Source organism: Monodelphis domestica, chromosome 1 (genome assembly GCF_027887165.1).
Source record: "Monodelphis domestica isolate mMonDom1 chromosome 1, mMonDom1.pri, whole genome shotgun sequence".
NCBI lineage: Eukaryota > Metazoa > Chordata > Mammalia > Didelphimorphia > Didelphidae > Monodelphis > Monodelphis domestica.
Genome location: NC_077227.1, coordinates 153,824,841 through 153,843,726, shown reverse-complemented (window position 1 = coordinate 153,843,726; position 18,886 = coordinate 153,824,841). Strand labels below are relative to the sequence as shown.

General features: G+C 38.0%; 1 protein-coding gene across 25 annotated transcripts in view; it reads left to right on the top strand.

Moving 5' to 3' along the window:
- HERC1 (HECT and RLD domain containing E3 ubiquitin protein ligase family member 1) overlaps window positions 1–18,886 on the top strand; it is a 242,772-nt gene that overhangs the window by 14,310 nt on the left and 209,576 nt on the right. For 15 of the 25 annotated variants that reach the window (XM_056820258.1, XM_056820313.1, XM_056820236.1 and 12 more), the window contains exon 1: window positions 16,574–16,714. The gene's annotated coding sequence lies outside the window, so the exon portion shown is untranslated. Of the gene's footprint in view, window positions 1–871; window positions 936–7,496; window positions 7,618–15,033; window positions 15,147–15,936; window positions 16,296–16,573; window positions 16,715–18,886 lie in introns of those variants that run through there. The other 10 variants (XM_056820264.1, XM_056820242.1, XM_056820232.1 and 7 more) reach the window with 6 other exon arrangements.

Below are 18,886 nucleotides of genomic sequence, written 5' to 3'. Positions count from 1 at the left end.
TTTGGGCATAGTTCCAAATTGCCCTCCAGAAAGGTTGGATCATTTCACAACTCCACCAGCAGTACATTAATGTCCCAAGTTTGCCACATCCCCTCCAGCATTCATTACTTTCCTTTGCTGTCATGTTAGCCAATCTACAGCAAGGGAGATTTAATAACAGTAGCAAATATTTGTATAGTACTGTAAAGTGCACCAAGTCCCCAAAACACATTATTTCATTTTAACCTCAGAACAGTGCTCTGAGATAAGTACATCAGGATTATTACCCCCATTTTAAAGCTCAGGAATCTGAGTCTTGGAGGTTGAAACTATGTGCCAAGCTGCTTTCCAAAGTCTTTGCATGCTCAGACTCTTCGCAAATTTCTCATTCCCTCTATTTTATTCTAATAAAACCCAACTATGGTCATAGAGATAGTAAATATGAAAGTCTGAATTTTAAGGTTAACATTATCCTTTATACCACATAGCCTCTCTGACAGATTTCTGAAATGACCAAGGAATCTTGGCTCTAGATTCAAAGAATCCACAGAAGAAATTCTTGCATTGGTAGGAAGTTGACTATTTTTTTAAACCCTTATCTTCCATCTTAGAATCAATCCTGTGTAATGGTTCTAAGGCAGAAGAGTGGCAAGGGCTGAGCAGTACAGGTTAAGTGACTTGCCCAGGGCCACACAGCTAGGAAGTGTCTGAGGCCAGAATCAAGCCCAGGACCTTCCATCTCTAGGCCTAGCTCTCAATCCACTGAGCCACCTAGCTGCTCCCAGCAAGATGACTTTTAAGGTGTCTTCTAACTCCAAAATTCAATGAAAATAATTAAAATTTTAAGAATCTGGTGATCACCAATCATGATTATGATTATTTGATTTCTTAGGTACCCTGATACTAAAAAAAGGCTGCCCTGGATTACAGAAACAAGCATTCCGAATCCTGGAAAGGTATAATCCTTTTTTTTAAACTCATAGATTAGCATTCTGATTTGGTCATCATTTTCTCATGAATTCAGTGGTCTGTAATCAATTACTCATGGGTTATATTATCTACATTGCCAGTCCTAAAAACTGGATTTTGAGAAGACTATTTTGGCAGCAGTGTTGAAGACAGATTATACAAGGGAGAAATTTTAGAAGTAGGAAGACCAATTGGAAACTACTGAAAGAATCCATGCAAAGGGATAAAGGCTTTTTAGATGGAAAGAAAACAGGAGAGGAGACTGCTTAGCACAGAGCCTAGCATTTAGTAGGTGCCTAAAATGTCTATTAATTAACTAGCATGTGAGAGATGCTAAATCCTAGAACTCTTTGCTTAGTAAGGATAATATTTGTGGCTCTAAGTACAGCCTTCTCTTGATGAGTATAAAATGGGATCTAAAGTAGGTTGTAATGTTCAAGAAGAGAAATTTAGGAATAGTCTGATAGCCAGGAGGAGAGCAGTCATTAAAGCCCAGGTAAGAGAGAATATTAAGGAGAGGAGAGTGCACCAGCAGTATCCAACTGGTCAAGGAAAAAATAATCACAGATTAGGGCTAGAAGGAACCTAAGAAGTCATCCCATCCAACCCCCTTATTTTACAGATGACAAAACTGAACCTGAGAGATTAAATGGCTTGTCTGAAGTCACACAGGACAGCTTCACTATGCTCATCTTCCCACTGTACCATGACGGATGAGGACAGAGAAAAAGTCATGGAGTCTGGCCATTAAGAGGCTATAAGAGACTTGGAGAAACCATGCTCAGAAATGGGCACTGGGTAAAGTGGGAGGGTACAGAGGATACAAAGGGATGCCATCTTCCCCTTTGTTACTTTTTCACAAGCCTGGAAAAGGAAAGGGAAGAGAGTACTGGAGTACTGGGTTCTGTAAAAGTTCCATTTTAGCATTGTTGAGAACTGGCAAGAGTACTTTTATTGTGTTCATTTAAAATTTTTATTGACCTATTACTTCACTGATGTAGGGAGTATCTGGTCAGAAATTCCTTCTCCCAGGGAAGATGAGCTTCAGTTCTGCAACTAAAATAAAATTCTTAGAGAGCAAAGACAGTATAAATAACTTGCTCAAGGTCATGCTACTACTACAATATTTTGGGACTTCTCTAATGTGGCTATACTCTACCAGCTGGGAAACAAGTTTCTAATGATATGAATATAAACAAGAGTTGGGATTAAGCATAGATCATTACCCATCTCCTGCCTCATAATTGTAGATGGTTCTGAAGCCATCTGTACTTTCTTCTTTTTTTTTTCCTACTCCTCTTGGTGATTTCATCAGCTCTCAGTGGTTTGTGTCATTTCTACTATAACTCCTAGATTTCTATATTAAGCCTTAACCTCTTTCCTAAATTCCAGTTCTTCATCAACAAGTGTCTACTGGAAGCCTCAACCTAGCTGTTCCATTAAGCACCTTAATAGGTAACACACTCCCAAAAGCATGTATTATCTTTCCTCCTAAATAAGCCAATCTGGTAAAATTTCCTATTTCTGTGAAGAGCATCATCATCCTTCTAGCCATCTCAATTTTCAACTTTGTAGTAATCTTCAACTCTACCTCTACAATACAATTAGTTGTGAAATTTTGTCAATGCTACCTCAAAAACATTTCTCACATGCGAAAACATTTAAGTGAATAATTACTTGTAATTTAATCATCTATTTAATAACTTTACTTAATAATTAATCCAAATTGATAATTAATAAACATTTTAAAGTACCTACTATATACCAGGCACTGTGCTAAGAAGTATCTCCACTCAAAAGGCCTTTTATCATTTTTCCATGGGATACTGAAGTACTGCCTCATTGGTCTTGCTACTTCTGGTCATTTTCCCTTCACACATTTGTCTTCCACTCTACTGCCAAAATATTCCTCCCAAATCACAAGTTTGATTATGCACTTCATTGGTTAAAAATCTTATGTGGCTTCCAGAATAAAAGACAAAATCTTCAGCTTAGCATTTGTGTAGAAGCAATATATTCACCTTTTCTTCTATTGCAATTTTTGGTTAGCTTTTCCCTTAGATCAATTGATGGAGGCTGGATTGCTGAGGGGAGAGACTACCCTACCTATGAGCAAAGAAAATCTTAAAAATAAAAAAAGCATCATCAACCCCACCAAACATGAAATGTAGAAAGCTACTTTATGCCTAAAAGCTTTGAATTCAGATCCCAGTTGTTGTCATGGAGAAATTAAAGCCCAGGGCTTTGTATTAAAAAAAAAAATGTCTTAGCATATGTTGTCTCCACCTGCCCACAAAGCAGATCCTTAATGTCCTGAGCATCTCAAACAAAAACAACAACAACAACAACAAAAACAAATAACATTTTATGCTTTGAACTGTCAAAAAAAAAGGAAAAGGAAAAGGAAAAAAGAGTAAGTATTGAGACATTCCTAGAGATTTGATTGGTTTAGGAGAGCAAAGGCCCAGAATATTGAGGTCACTTCCTCTTTGATGAAGTATAAAGCATCCATGAAGAATTCTAGGACCATTTGGAGAGTTGGCTGGTGGATCATGATGGGTAAAGCAGACAAAGTAGTTTAGTTTAGATAGATAATGCTCAGTGCCTATCCTTGTTGAATATCTTTCTCCTGCTATGGTTAAGAATCTCTCTCTTTTTTTTTGTTAACTGTTAAATGGTTTATGAATGTCTATTTTCTTCCAATATTAAACCTAAACTCCTGAGGGACTAGCCTGAGTCAGACCCAGCCCAAAACAGTATTTAAAGCCCTTTAGATTTTGACTTCCGTTTAATTTCCTAAACTTTCTGATTTTCTTCATAGTTGTCCTTCGCCCATTCTGTGTTCTAGCCAAACTGACTTACCAGCTGATACACAAACTCAACATTCCATCTCCAATTTCTTAGCCCTCGCATAGGTATCCCTATTTCTGGAATGCTCTTCTTCTCCATCTTAAAACTTTGCTTTTCTTTCAAGGCTCTACTCTAGTACCATATCCTATTCAAAGCCTTTCCTGATCTCATGGTTTGTTAATACTTTCTCCCTTCTCAAATGATCTTATATCTCCTTGAATATATACATGTTGCATTTCCTTAATAAATATAAGATTCTTGGAATTTATGTACACTTCCTCCTTCTAATACTCTATACAAGATCAGATCAATGGACTAGAGGTCTTCCTCTGAGTCTTCCCATACTTCCTGGGAAGTACTTATACTTTCTACATATTATCTGTTTCTTACTCTTGCCTGCCTCAAGTCTCTCCCCACAGCAGTCCAGCCTCCATAAATTGATTTTCCTAAAGCATAGATTCCATCACATCACACACATACACCCTTCTCCCTACTTAACAAACTCTAGAAGGTCCCTATAAATACTCCAAGATACAGCCCTATGTTTGGCATTCAAAGCCTTTCACAACCCTCCTACCTTTCCAGTCTTCTTACACCATATTTCCAACCACATATTCTGAAATTGTGACACTTGACCTTTTTCCTATTTTTCAAACAAGACACTCCATCTTTGGACTCTGGGCAATTTCAATTGCCTGTTCCCCATGCCTGGGATACTCTCTCTCTCAACTTCCACCTCCTGAATTCTCTTGTATGCTTTAAGTACCAGCAAAAATTCTATCTTCTACAGGAAACCTTTCTTGATCCCTTCAATGCTAGTGCCTTCCTTCTAAGATTATCTCCAATATACCTTGCCCCCCCTTTCTCTTTCTCTATTTATTCAACCATCTATGTATCTATCTAATTTGTATATAGTTGTATATAGTATATAGTTGTTTTCATGTTATCTCCTCATTGGATCATGACCTCCTTGAGAGTACGGACTGTCTTTAGTCTTTCTTTGTAACCCTAGTGCTTAGCAAAGTATATGGCATATAGTATTTGCTTAATAAATGTTGACTCTGAAATTTACAGTCTTAGAGTTTCCCCCAAAAGGTTAAATATTTGCCTAGGGTCACACAACAAGAAAATGGCAAGAGTCTGGACTTAAACTTAGGTCTTCCTGGACTTGGGTCCAACTCTATCTACTATATCATGCTGCCTCTCACAGAATAAAAACAAGGTAAATTCTAGTAAAGAAGGCATCAAGAGCTGGAGAAAATTAGGAAAGGATTCACATATAAGATGGTTCTTGAGCTGAGTTTTGAAGGAAATAAGCCATCCTAAAAGAGAGATATTTCTCTTCATCTTTTAAAACTTAAAAGTCTCAGACACTTCCTAGTTATGTGACCCTGGGGCAAATCACTTAACCCTGGTTACCTAGCTCTTGCCACTCTTCAGTCTTAGAATGGTTTTAAAAAAACCCAGCAAATTAATGGTGAAAGACAAACTCAAAGGACTCATAATGAAAAATGCTATATATACCACTAGGAAGAGAACTGATGAACTCTGAGTGCAGATGGAAGCATACTTTAAATTTTTTTATTTTTTCTTGTTGTGTGCATGTATATGTGTGTGTGCATTTTGACACATCACACATATATATGATATATATCACATATATAAATGATATTTTGCTTGCCTTCTCAAGTGGTGGAGAATGAGGAGGAGGGAGAAAATATGGAACTCAAAATTTTAAAAATGATTGTTAAAAATTTTTCTAAAATAAAAGGACAATAGTGAGAATTTAGAACTGAAAATAAAACAGAATTTAATTTAAAAAAAATTTAGTGGGTACCCAGTGTAGCATTTGGGTTATCTATTATCCCTTACTTTTGTTACCTGGATAAGGAATTCCATGGAGAGATCAATTTCCTGTATTTGAAAATTCATTATCCTGGTTATCTCAAATTCTAGAATACCAAATTCTAGAATCTCAAATTCTAGAATACCAAGGGTCTTTTCAGTGAGCTCCATAGCTATTCCAGAAATCAATCAAACAAACGGCAAAAGGAAAACCAAATGAATGGAAAGTGCTTAATGCCCAGGTTTTGCATATAATTTAGATCACTGGGTTAGTACAGGTGCATACATATTGTATGGACTATAGATGGATAAGAATTAGGCTCATAATTTAATAGAAGAAAGAAAACATGTTGAATTGCATTTGGAAAATCATGTGCTTACAATGATCCTCAAGCTGCTCTCTAACACAAAAATCCATATTTTTAATATGAGTATTTCCCTGGTGGTTCTGGAATACCATAATCTCTGAAGAATGAAAATTGAGATGCTCAGAAGGCAATGGAGAACTTGCATGGTAGACATTAGTAGCATCTCGCCCTTGAAGAAACCTCATAAAAGGTTATCCCCTTAGCTTGCATTCAAGATTAGGAGATAGAAACAGATAAATTTAGTTGGAAAGATGGTGGTTGAGATATATCTAGAGTTCTTATAGTTCAGAAACCTCAGTTTCCTCCCCTGTTATAAAATTTGGCCTTGGAGCAGGTTTTCTGTAAGGTTCTTTCCATCTCTAAGTTTTATGAGCATGAAAACTTGGATGCTATAGGGGAGTATACTGAAAGCAAGTGAATGGATGCTGAAAAAGAATATGAAAGGTATTAAAAGATTAATTTGACCTCAGAGATTTGCCAAGGGTAGGCTCTGTGTCTCATTGATAAGAAACTTGGGTTTATTTTATTGCTTGAAATATTTAAATTATGTAACTGGCCAATCCCAGTCACTTGGGAAAAGAAAAATTTCCAGAGGATGTGTGTGTGTGTGTGTGAATGTGTCTGTATGTGTATATGGATGTGACTTTAGTAAATAGAAAAAGGCAGGTTACACTTTTCAAAACTGATACTAGCTCCTTCTCATTTACCATTTCCACTATTCTAAGCAATATTCTATTTGCCTGTTAACTGTTCCCCATATTTTTTAGCCTCTACCTTGATATTTATTCCTGTGCCTTCTTCAGTCTGCAAAAGACAGAAAGTTTCAAACTTTCTTCTTCTATTCTTTTGATATTGTTACAGGACCAGATTTTTGGTTCAAAGGGCATTTAGAAATTTCTAGACTCTGCTCTTGGTTATGGATAAGTAAAGTTTCAATTAAGAAAATAAACATAAATCCAATTCAATTTTGCCATATAAGGACTTATATTCTAATATCAAATTGATCTAATGGGCTATTACTGTGAGACTCCTTCAGCCACCTCTACCTTGTACTTTTGCTTATGTTTTACTCTTGACTTCTAAGCCTAGAAGTGGGGAAGTACACTTATAGCAGGAATTCAATAAGGACAGATTTGGTAATAGTAATGTTCAGGAAATCCAGGTTCAGCTCCCAAACCTTCATTCGTAGTGGGTTCTCCCTCCTTGGAGAACTTTAAGCTGAGACTGAATGATTCCAGGGTTGGATAAATTATCATGGAGATTTCTTTTTGGTTAAAGATTGGATTAGATGAACATTAAGGTTCCTTCAAACTCTAAAACTGTAGTCTCATAGTTTGCTTTTTTTTTTTCCTTCTCCAATTCCCAGGTCTAAAATTTCAATCCCAACTGGTAAATAGGCTAATCTGACAACCCCAGTTAAGTGGGGCCATTGTGATGAAACCAGACTTGACAAAATCATCAAAATTCTTTGAAGAAGTCTCTTTATGTTGGAGGTGGGGGGTGGGGGGTGGAGGGAGGTTAGAAGGATGTTTGGGTTAGGACTGAAATTGTTAATTTTGTTTTAGTAGGTGACTTTCACAGATATTTGGGATGTTTCCTCTAGGAGGTAGGTTGGGGACACCATTTCAAATAACAAATTTGTAAGGCTTGTGTGGCAGGGGCTGAAGGGACTGACTCTTTCAGGTCCAAAAACCTGGTATATCTCTCTCATTTACCCTTTTTGAAAGATCAGTTGATGTTTAGTAAGAAGTGAGGCTCTTAATTAGTCTCATACAGAGATACTACTGCTATAATTCTGAATGGTTTCAAGGGCAAAAGAGGTTGGCATTTTAAAAAATGGATACTTGTCCAGAATTGAGGTGGTTCCCTCCCCTCCACCCCCACCCCTGTTTTCAACTACTTGGGTTACTTTTTAAAATTAGATTTTATTTTTTTAAATTATTAAGTATTTTTCTCCCTTCGAATTCACATGTGTTTTGGGGGGTGGGTGGGGAAGAAAAGCAAAACTTTTATAACAAATAAACACAGACAAGTCAAACAAATTCCCATACAGGTTATGTCTAAAAATGTGGATCCTCTGGACAATATCATTGATTTTCTGGAATCATGGTTGATCATTGTTAATTACAGCTCTTAAGTTTTTCAAAATTGTCATTTTTATAATGTTGATAATGTAGTATAAATTGTTCTCCTGGTTCTGGTCACTTTACTTTGTATCAAGTTCATCCAAGTCTTCCCAGGTTTCTCTGAAACCATTTCAGTTAATTTCTTATACCACAATAATATTCCATTACTATACTCTGATCAGCCATTCCCCAACTGATGGCTACCCCTCCCTCCAGTCATTAATTCTTTTCCACTACAAAAAGAACTGCTATAAGTATTTTTGTACATATAGGATCTTCTCTTTTTGGGTATAGGCCTTAGTAGTGGTTTTGTTGGATCAAAGGATATACAATGTTTGATAACTTTTGGGATGAATGCTTGAGCCATTCACAGAAGATTATTCTCTATGATAATTAGGGAATTGATGTATATAATAATCTTTATTTTCCCTTATGCTTACAGACACTGTGTTATCTGAAATCAGTCTCAATTTTACTAAGGCTGTATTATAAAGAAGATTCCTTGATTTTAAAGGAATATTTTTGGGCTGCTGATTTTTCTGTGTAATTCAAGAGAGTTTTTGTACCCTCCTTTCTCTTTCTCTGGAGAAGATCTGAGTTAGTTGGGGGAGGGGGGATATAGTCAGATGAATGGCTATCTATCTCTTGAACTTTGGGGTTCTTGAATAATGTGATTCCAGACTAGACAAAAAAATGTTTAAGCTATTTATTGGTTTTAGGATAACTTGTAGCAGGAATGCTACTGCTTTAATGATTATTTAACCTGAATCTAAAAGAAACTTGAAAGTTTTAAGCCTGAGAAGGGATGGAAATAGGAGGGGGAAAAAAGATAGCTTCCAGGCAGAGATTCATTCAATTCCTACCAGACATCCAGACCCTAAAATTCAGAATAGCTTTCACTGAAGGAAGGAAGGAAGGAAGGAAGGAAGGAAGGAAGGAAGGAAGGAAGGAAGGAAGGAAGGAAGGAAGGAATAAAAAAGCACTTAAGTATTAAGTAACACATGCCAGGCACTGTGCTAATTACTCAGAATACAAATATATTGCAAGATATTCCCTATCTTCAAGGAGAAAAGCCTATACATATGCTGAAATAATAGCCAGGGGGAAAATGCATTTTGGATAGGAAATTCAAAGGAAGTAAAAACTGGAATCATAGGGCAAATGGTTGACAAGTTCTTTCCAGGAATGGTAGTATTGATTTGATTACTGTTCTTAGAGTTAGAATTGGAAAAAGGAATGGGGCAACCAGAGAGTGCCAGACCTGGAGTTGGGAGGTTTGAGGTTCAAATCTGGTCTCAGATTCTTCTAGCTGTATGACTGGATTTAATTCCAGTTGCACAGCCCTTTCTGTTCTTCTGTTTTGGTACCAAGATTCCAAGATAGAATATTAAGAGAAAGAAAGAGAGAGAGGAAAGGGAGACAAAGAGAAAGAGAAAAGAAAAGAAAAGAAAAGAAAAGAAAAGAAAAGAAAAGAAAAGAAAAGAAAAGAAAAGAAAAGAAAAGAAAAGGAAAGGAAAGGAAAGGAAAGGAAAGGAAAAGAAAAGAAAAGAAAAGAAAAGAAAAGAAAAGAAAAGAAAAGAAAAGAAAAGAAAAGAAAAGAAAAGAAAAGGAAGAAAAAAGAGAAAGCAGGAAAGAGAGAAAGAATGAAAGCAAAAAAGAGGAAGGGAGGCAATAGGGAATGAATTTCTAAAAGAGAAATGAAAAAGATCTGACTTGTTAGATGAAGAGTGGAATCATAGGATTCATGGTTGGTAGGAACATTTGAGGTAATTTAATTCCAAACCTCTTATTTTATACTGAAGGAAACTTATACTCACTGAGATCAAGAGATTTGCCAAGCTTATAGAGATAGTAGCTATGCTAGACTCTATCTGGGACGTTTTATTCCAAATCCTTCCCTCTTTCCATAGTCTCACATTCTAAAACATTCCTTATGGCAGGTTGTTCTTGATTCAGTAGAAGAAAGCAAAAGTCATATTGACTTTCTAGGTTCTCATTAATTGTACTGCAGATCACTTTCACAAAGAATGTAGAGAGGAAGTCAAAAGACTATAAAAAATAAATCATATCATTGGGTCAGAACCATAGGTTAGGAAACAAAATTATCCAGCTTGGGTGTTGGTTTCAGGACCTCACTGGGTATTTGTTTGCTCTTACATGTAATGAGAAATTATTCTGGCCTTGTATATATTGTCTTTTCTAGTCCTGTTATTAACACCCTATTCAGACTGATTAAATTCATATCTAAACTATTTCAATAGATTCTCTTAAGGGTTTTCTTTTTTAAACCCTTACCTCCTTTCTTAGGATGGGTACCAAATATTGATGCTAAGGCTGAAGAGCAGTAAGGGTTAGGCAATTGGGGTTAAGTGATAAAGCTTCCTCAGTGGGGAGAGAGAAGCTTTAAGGTAGGAAGATAGAGAAAGGATAGAAGTTTTAGATACCACGAGGGGGATGACGGAGTCGAATTAGAGATATGAGGTGGCAGGAATGAGTCACAAATGCATGCCTTATTAAATGTCAATGAGCCATAGCCAAGCTCTGATCAATGGACCATTCCAAAGGCTTTTACCAGTCCAGAGATTCAGATTCAATACCACACAGGTCATAGAGATGATAGAGAAAGATTAAAGATGGAGCAAGGACAGGCATCAGTGCGAGCTGGAAGGGAGGAAGAGCAGAAGAGAGCGAGGCGGAGCTGGCTGGGCCATATTTAATCTCTTTGATATGCAAATATACACAGTACATAGGGATGATTATCATTGGTTAATGACAAGGTATCGGTGTGGTTTCTCTTAACCAGGTGATCACAAAGAAACCTGTGTTCCCGCCTAACCTGGGAGAAGCTGGGGTCAAAGGTCAGAGGCTTTCCCAGACACATGCAATACTGAGCATGCTCAAGCATGCTCTCTTCTAAGACAATCTGTACATACCAACTGTTTCCCTTGCCCATAGCTGGGGTGGACTGTTACAAGTGACTTGCCCAGGGTCACACAGATAGGAGGTATTTGAGACCAGATTTGAACCCTGGACCTCCTGTCTCCAGGCCTGGATTGTATTTGCTTTTAGAGGCAAAAAAAAAAAAAAAGTTTTCTGAGGCAGGGAGTGAGATCATCAGAGCTGAGCTTTAGGAATATCACTTTGTGGCAGTTGGATGGGTGATGAGAGAGATTGAGAAAGAGATCCCAGCCAGGAGGCAATTGTAATATAATCAAAGCTTAATGATAAATGATCAATTCAATCCTGAATTAGGATGCTTATAGGGAATGGGGACAAAGAACTCAGATTCGAGAGAAGTTATTGTACAATCAGCAAGATTTGGTAACTGATGTGGGGTGAGGGAGATAGAGTAACTGAGTATAACTGTGAGGTGGTGGTTATTCAGTCAGTGGTGTTCAACTCTTAGGGTTTTCTTGCAAAGATACTAGAGCAGTTTGCCATTTCCTTCTCCAGCTCATTTTGCAGGCGAACAGTGGAGGCAAACAAGGTTAAGTGTCTTGTCCAGGGTCACACAGCTGGTCAGTGTCTGAGGCCAGGTTTGAATTTAGGAAGAGGAGTCTATCCATTGCACCACCTAGCTGCTCCTTTCATCAGACCCTGGAGGGTGAAACAGGTATGACAGCACTGTTAAGGAGATCAAGGACCTTTCAGGCAATTAGGAGGAAAACCAAGAGAGCAAGTGTCACAAAAACCCAGAGAGGAGAAAGTATGTAAGAGGAGAAGCAAGTCATGGAACTTTCTATGGCTCTACTTTCCTCATCTGCAAAATCAGGTGGTTAGACTAGATGATAATTCTTTATTTTGAAAGAATAAATTATCTTGACATTTAATAAACAATAAGAATAGTAACTATTATGTGCCAGGCACTGTGCTAAGCATTTTATATTTTTTGTTGTTTTAACTTTAGTTTTATTTTTTAAAAATATTTTCCCATGGTTACATGATTCATGTTCTCTCCTTCCCCTCTACCCTTCATTATCACTCACAACCTCTTTCCATATTATTCATTTTTGTAAAAGGGTAATCTTTTAAAACCTAAACCCCAAATCCTACCCACATAAACAAGTGATAAATCATATGTTTTTCTTCTGCATGTCTACTCCCACAGTTCTTTCTTTGGATGTGGATAGCATTCTTTCTCATAAGTCCCTCAGAATTGTCTGGATCATTGCATTGCTATTAATTGTGCTAAACATTTTACAAAGATCATTTTATTTGTTCCTCAAAATAACTCATTTAAGGTCTTTCCTAATCTTGCCTCAGTCTATCTTCCATCTCTCCATCCCCATTCTTTGCTAATAAGAATTATCCTGCCCTGCTTGACTGGTCCATTTACTCTCCTGTAAACATTGCAGTAGCATCTTTTTAGGCCTTTGTTTATATGGTTCCGAATCTCATGATGTTGAATCATCCCTCCCCCCACTTTTCTTTCTTCTCCAACCTATCAAAATCAATTAAGATTGAATTCAAATCCTAATCTCTCTAGAGAATACACTGTGATCATGCTGGCTATAGTGAGAGCTACTTCCTCTGTATTCTGCTCTACTTATATTTTGCATTACTCTTTTTGCACTTAGCATGTAGTCATATATTTCAAGTTTATTATAAAAGCAAGTACAGTAGTAGCAAAGTGCTGAAACTGGGTGTAGGGAAGACCTGAGTTCAAATTCCCCTGCTAAAAATTAGTAGTTGTAATCCTGGATAAATCTATTAATTTCCTTATGCTTCAAGTTTTGCTCCCCTTTGTTTCAGCTGTTTTTCATTCATCTGTTTATGAACCCATTTCTTTTTTTTAAGTTTTTGAAAATTTTAATTAATTAATTAATTGAGAATATTTTTCCATGGTTACAAGTTTCATGTTCTTTCCCTCCCTTCCCCCAAGTCCCCCTCCCATAGCTGACATACAATTCCACTGGGTTTAAAATGTGATCAAGACCTAGTTCCATATTATTATTTGCACTAGGGTGATCATTTAGAGTCTACATCCCATTTGGGGTTTTCTTGGCAAATAAACTGGAGTAGTTTGTCATTTTCTTCTCCAGCTTACTTTATAGATGAGGAAAGTGACATATATATGTATTTGTTATGTGTTTATTTGCATACATATACCCATATATATTATTAAAAAGGGATGGGAACTTTGATCTTTTGGGCATAGTGAGCTCTTGGGGGAGGAAGCTCCCTTTGTGCTGGTTGACACTTTCTTTACAACTTGCCCTCTTAGTTTCCTAGAACATAGGTATCAAATAAGAGCCCTGCATGCACAATACCATACTCCTGATTCAAGCAAAACAAGATTAGAATATAATTAGAATCCAAGATAATTCTGAAGGACTTTGATGAAAAATGCTATCTAGCTTCAGAGAAAGAGCTGATGGAGTCAATGCAGATTGAGGCATACATGTTTTTAAACTTTATTCTTGTTTTTCTTGGGTTGCATTTTCTTTTGAAAATGGCTAAAACAGAAATGTTTTGCATGATTGAACATACATAATCTATATCTAGTTGCTTACTTTCTCATAGAGAGAAGAGGGGAGGAGAGAATCGAGGCTCAGAATTTTTTAAATGAATTAAAAACTTTTTATGTAGTTGAGGAAAAAGATAAAGTGTGAAAAAAGTAATTAGGAATTATTTAATAAAATAAAAATATGATAAAACATAGATAATATTAATATGTGATTTTCTAAGTCAATGTGTCCTTTGTATAGTTAGTGGCCTCTGTTTCTATTTGAGTTTGACATCACCAGCCTAGAATACTGAGACATTCAGTTACTTGCCCAGGGTCACATAGCCAATGTGGGTCAGAAGCAAGACTTGATTCTATGTCTTTCTGGCTTAGAAATTGGTGATTTATATGCTACTCCTTGTTGCCTCTGTACACATAGATCCATCCATACACACACACACACACACAAACTGTGTAATTTTTTAAAATTCAATTTTATTTTATTTTCAGTTCCAAATTCTCTCACTCCTACTCCCTCCCCCCCACATTAAGAAAGGAAGAAAAATAAAACTTGTCATAAACATTTAGTCTAACAAAACAAATTCCTGCAGTAACCATGTCCTAAATACCCAGAATGTATTTCAGTCTGCACTCTGAATCTATTACCTCTCTACCTAGAGGTGGATAGTGTGGTTGGTCAATTATACTGATCAGAGTTCTGAAGTCTTTCAAAATTTTGTCTTTATATAAATTGTTCTCTTGGTTTTGCTCACTTCACTTTGGATCAGTTCATACAGATCTTAGCAGGTTTTTCTTCATCATTTCTTATAGCACATTTATATACTATCACTTATTTAGTCATTACTCTTCTCAATTTCCAATTCTTTGCTAACATAAAAAGAGTGGCTATATATTAGGGTATAGGTATGCATGTATGTATATACCCCAATATTTACATATATACACATACATGTATGTGTAGGTATATATGTGTGTGTGGGGGGTAAAATGGTTTTGCTGGGTCAAAGAGTATGTACAGTATAAAACATTTTGGGACATTGTTCTAAATTGCTTTCCAGAATGGCTGGACTAGTCACCAGTTCTATCAACAATGCTTTATCTCCCTATTTTCCCATAACCCCTTCAGAAATTGTCATTTTTCTTTTTTGTCAATTTTGTCCATCTGAGAGGTGTGTGGAGTTACCTCAGAGTTCTTTCAATGTGCACTTTTCTAAATTATTAGTGATTTTAAAAATCAGCCAGGATTTCTTTTTCTGAAAACTGCCTAATCGTATCGTTTGGCTATTTATCATTTGAGGAATGTCTCTTATTCTTCTAAATTTGACTTAGTTCCTTTCATATCTTAGAAATGACTTTTCCTCCTTGGCCTTCTTTAAGAGTTTCTTTTGACTAATCCTTTCTTTAATCTACTCTTCCTCTTATTCCCCAGGAAAATTCCACAAAGAGTTGGACTGGCCTGAACTGAACAACAGATAATTCCTTCAACTCTAATGGATTTTGTGAAAGTGCTTTGTAAATCATAAGGTGTTACATAAGTATAAGGTATTATTTCATTTCTATTGGATTTCAAACCTCTAGACACTGGTGCCCTACCTTTTACTTTGACCTCACCCATGGGCTCAGTGTTTGTTGTTGTTCAGTTGTGTCTGACTATGACCCCCATTTGGGGAGTTCTTGGCAAAGATACTAGAGTGGTTTGCCATTTCATTCTTCAGCTCATTTTACAGGTTAGGAAACTGAGGCCAACAGGGTTAAGTGACTTGCCCAAGGTCACACAGTTAGTAAATTTCTGAGTCTGGATTAGAATTTAGGTCTTCCTGAATAGGCCCAGATCTCCATCTACTTCACCACCTAGCGGCTAGTCTCACTGACCTGTACATAATAAAATGGTCAAAGATATTTGTTGAATGAATGATGAACTGGGTAATTAGGGAAGTAAAATGGCATTTACCTTGTTGATTGGGAAAAAGAAGTGAAGAGAAAGGAAAGTGGAAGCAACATAGGGGAGAGAATGTTATGATTACAGGATGCAAGACCTTTAAATAGTGACTGGCTAAGTACACTGTAATAGAAAAGAATTCAGAGAAGAGACAGGCCCTGTTCATAAGGTTCTGACTTCCTTTTGCCTACAAATGCATGACCAGTTAGAATTAGGTCAATTGAAACACTTGAATGTTGTTGAACTTGACCAACCACAGGTTTCTAGCCCTGTGAGAAAGCAGATAGAGTTCAAAAGGCTGTGTGAGCATGTTTGAGATAAAGAGGTGTGGCTCCAGACAGTTCTGGCGAGCTGTCAACTTTTCTCTGCTAGAGAGCAAAACACGTGTGCTCTTGGTTTAGTCTGAAGCATTGCACTGGGGTTAATGGCCCTGAGTCTAGCTCCTGGGAGTGTTCCCTGGGTCAGATAAAATCTAGTAAAGCAGGTGGTATAATGGTTCTTCCAGCTCGCTCCACCCCCAATTAATGAAGATATAGAGACAGAAAGTGGTTTGCTGCCCACGATGGTTGAATTGGGGAATATCTACTTATTTGGCACAGTGTAATATCCATGACTATGCAATTTGAAGGCAAAAGGTGGTTGGGAAGCAATTTTTTTTTCTTGGAGAGTTAGGAAAAATGAGACGAGGTCTCCTTGGTGGCAGATGGAGTGTGTTAATGCAAGCAGCTTCCCAAAGGAAGACAAAGAACAAGGTGGGTGTGTTAGGCATGCAGTGTGAACTTGGCATTTTGTTTTTTTTTTCTCCTCCTCCTCTTTCCAATTAATTACATTTCCATTCACCCTTCTACCTCCTGCCTCTCTCCTAGGCTTCCACCTCCTTTCCTTTCCCTCCCTCCCCTCCCCATCTGGACCCCAAGTGCTGGGGTGGGTGGGGGGAGGGGATAGGGGAGGCGAGAGAGGGCTCCAGGCTGCGCGAGAGTTCCGCCCAAGTCCCGCGAGACTTGCCCGTCGCTTCTTACGTCTTTCCTTTTGACAAGTCGCCGCTGCTGCAGCAAAAATAAAGGACGCGGCCACCGCTGCCGCTGCCGCCTCGGAGCCGGAATCGGAACCGGGGCCGGAGCTGGTGTCGGCTCCTTCCACTCAGCCTGGCCAGCTCCTGGAGCTGTTCACGGTAACGCCTCCTTTCGCTTCTTGGCTCTCTCTGCCTCCCGCGCGTTCGGGAATAGCTGACCCGGGCTGTGCCGGTCCCTGTCCCCGTCGCTGCCGCTGGCGGCTGTCTCCTGAGGGTGGGGAATCTGTGACTGGGGGGCGAGGCCCAAGGGGGCTCTTCCCTGGCTTGGGAGCAGCTTCCCGGACCCTCTCTACCTCCATTCCCCCCACACCTCCTTTTCTTCTTCCCGGGGCCGTTCGGAAGCCGTGTTTGACCCCGAAGCTTCCCGGGTTAACTGGCGAAGAGACCTCATCCTTCTCCATTTCGCCTTCCCTCTTGAAGCGAGGGGGTCGCGCCTCTGATCCTCCCCCTCCTTTTCCCCTTCCCCTCCCCACCCTCTCCCTTTATCCGCTAACGAGCGCCCCTCCCCCCCGCCCCCAGGTCCTTGGGGAGCCGGAGGAGCTGGAGGGCGGTGGCCCGACCCTCTCCCCCGGGGTTGATGCTGGGGTGTGGATGGGGGAGAGGGAGCACCTCGATCCGCCCCGGCTCCCGCTTTTGTGGGGTGGTGAGTTCTAGAAGGAGTTTGGGATAACGTGTGTCTTACCTACCTTCGGGCTTTGCTTATTTAACTGAGTAAAACCAACCCACCCTCCCCCCTTAAATTTTTTTTTTTAAATAATGCCCCTTCCAACTAGTAGGTGAAGTTAAACGCAGTGTCTAACCCTGGAGGTGATCGTAAATTTAGAAGTGGAAGGCTAGTCCAGCGTGATGATGGTGCGGTTGATCCCCGAGTCCCAAGGAATATGTAGATAGTGCCTTTATGGATGGGAGGTGGTTTAGACCGAGTGGGGGCCAGGCTACAGGTGCACTTTTTTCCTGCCTTGAGGTTATGTAAACGTCAGCCTAGTCGCTCTAAAAAATACCTGAAACTTAGGAAAAACAAAACAAAAAACAAGATGGCCCTTTTTTTATTGACATTACAAGGTCCTCTGTTTGATCTTTTACCATTTAAATATTTACCGAACCCCCCCCCTTTTAAAATGTTGATAGAGACTATCACTATGTTTGGTTAAAATTGTGTTTGCTTGTTCACCATCCTGACTGAGCTCTCTTCCCATTACCTCTTTTCTTTAATTTCTAAACCTCCACCCCCCAAACCCCCATTGGTTCTTGGCCATATGGTTTTTTAAAGTAATTTTTTTTCTATTCTGTATTTGGATCCAGTATGTAAAAGGGTTTTGTTTCCTAATTCCATCACTGGTATTGAAAATGAATGGTGTTTTTAAAAATCTAAGGAACTCTTTAATTGATTATGCATAAGAAAGACAAAAAATCCACCTTTTTATCTCAAGAGTTTTTGCAAAATTGAATACCAATGAATATTTCTGGATCCCAAAGTGTTTTATGTTGTATTGTTTAGAAATGTTTTTAGGGGCTTGGGGGAATAGAAGAAGGAAATGGATATGACAATACATATATGTTTGATTATACACAGAGTTTACTGCTATACACAAATACTGGGATTTAAAATATAAGGCAAAAAAAAATTGATGTATTTCCCCAATCATATGATAGTCATTTCATGTTGGAATAAGTTTCCTAGAGAGGTTAGGCATGTGGAGATAAAAAAAAATTTGGAGTAATTTTTAATGTCTTCAATTATTATTAATAGCTGAATCAAATGACCTCCTAAGGTCCTTGAGATGCTTTGTTTTTTGTGCATTTTATGATTATCATTGCTTTTTTTGCCTCTTAAGTTTCCAGGTATGCTATTTGCATAAGAGGAATGTAAATGATTTATTTCTATCTGGTTATGAAACTATTTGATGTCCACATAATTCTGGTTTATGTTTGTAGAGAAGTATAGACACCTAAAAATAGTAATCACATATATACATTTCTCTTTTAAATCGAATTGGAGAAAACCTTAGAAAATGCAGTATAGATTTTGTTAATTTGGGATAGGAAATGTGTCATTTTAGTGGCAAATTAAAATTACATTATTCTAACCAGTTTTTTAGACTACCAGACAACTCAATGTAAAAAAAAGTTATTAAAAATATCTCAAAATTTAATTTGAAACTTAAGATGTTAGGAAAACTTGGAATGTTATTGTGGTGGGTAAGAATTTAGTGTTAGGATAAAAAAACACAGTAGCAGACACTTCAGTTGTAATATGTAACAAACTTACAT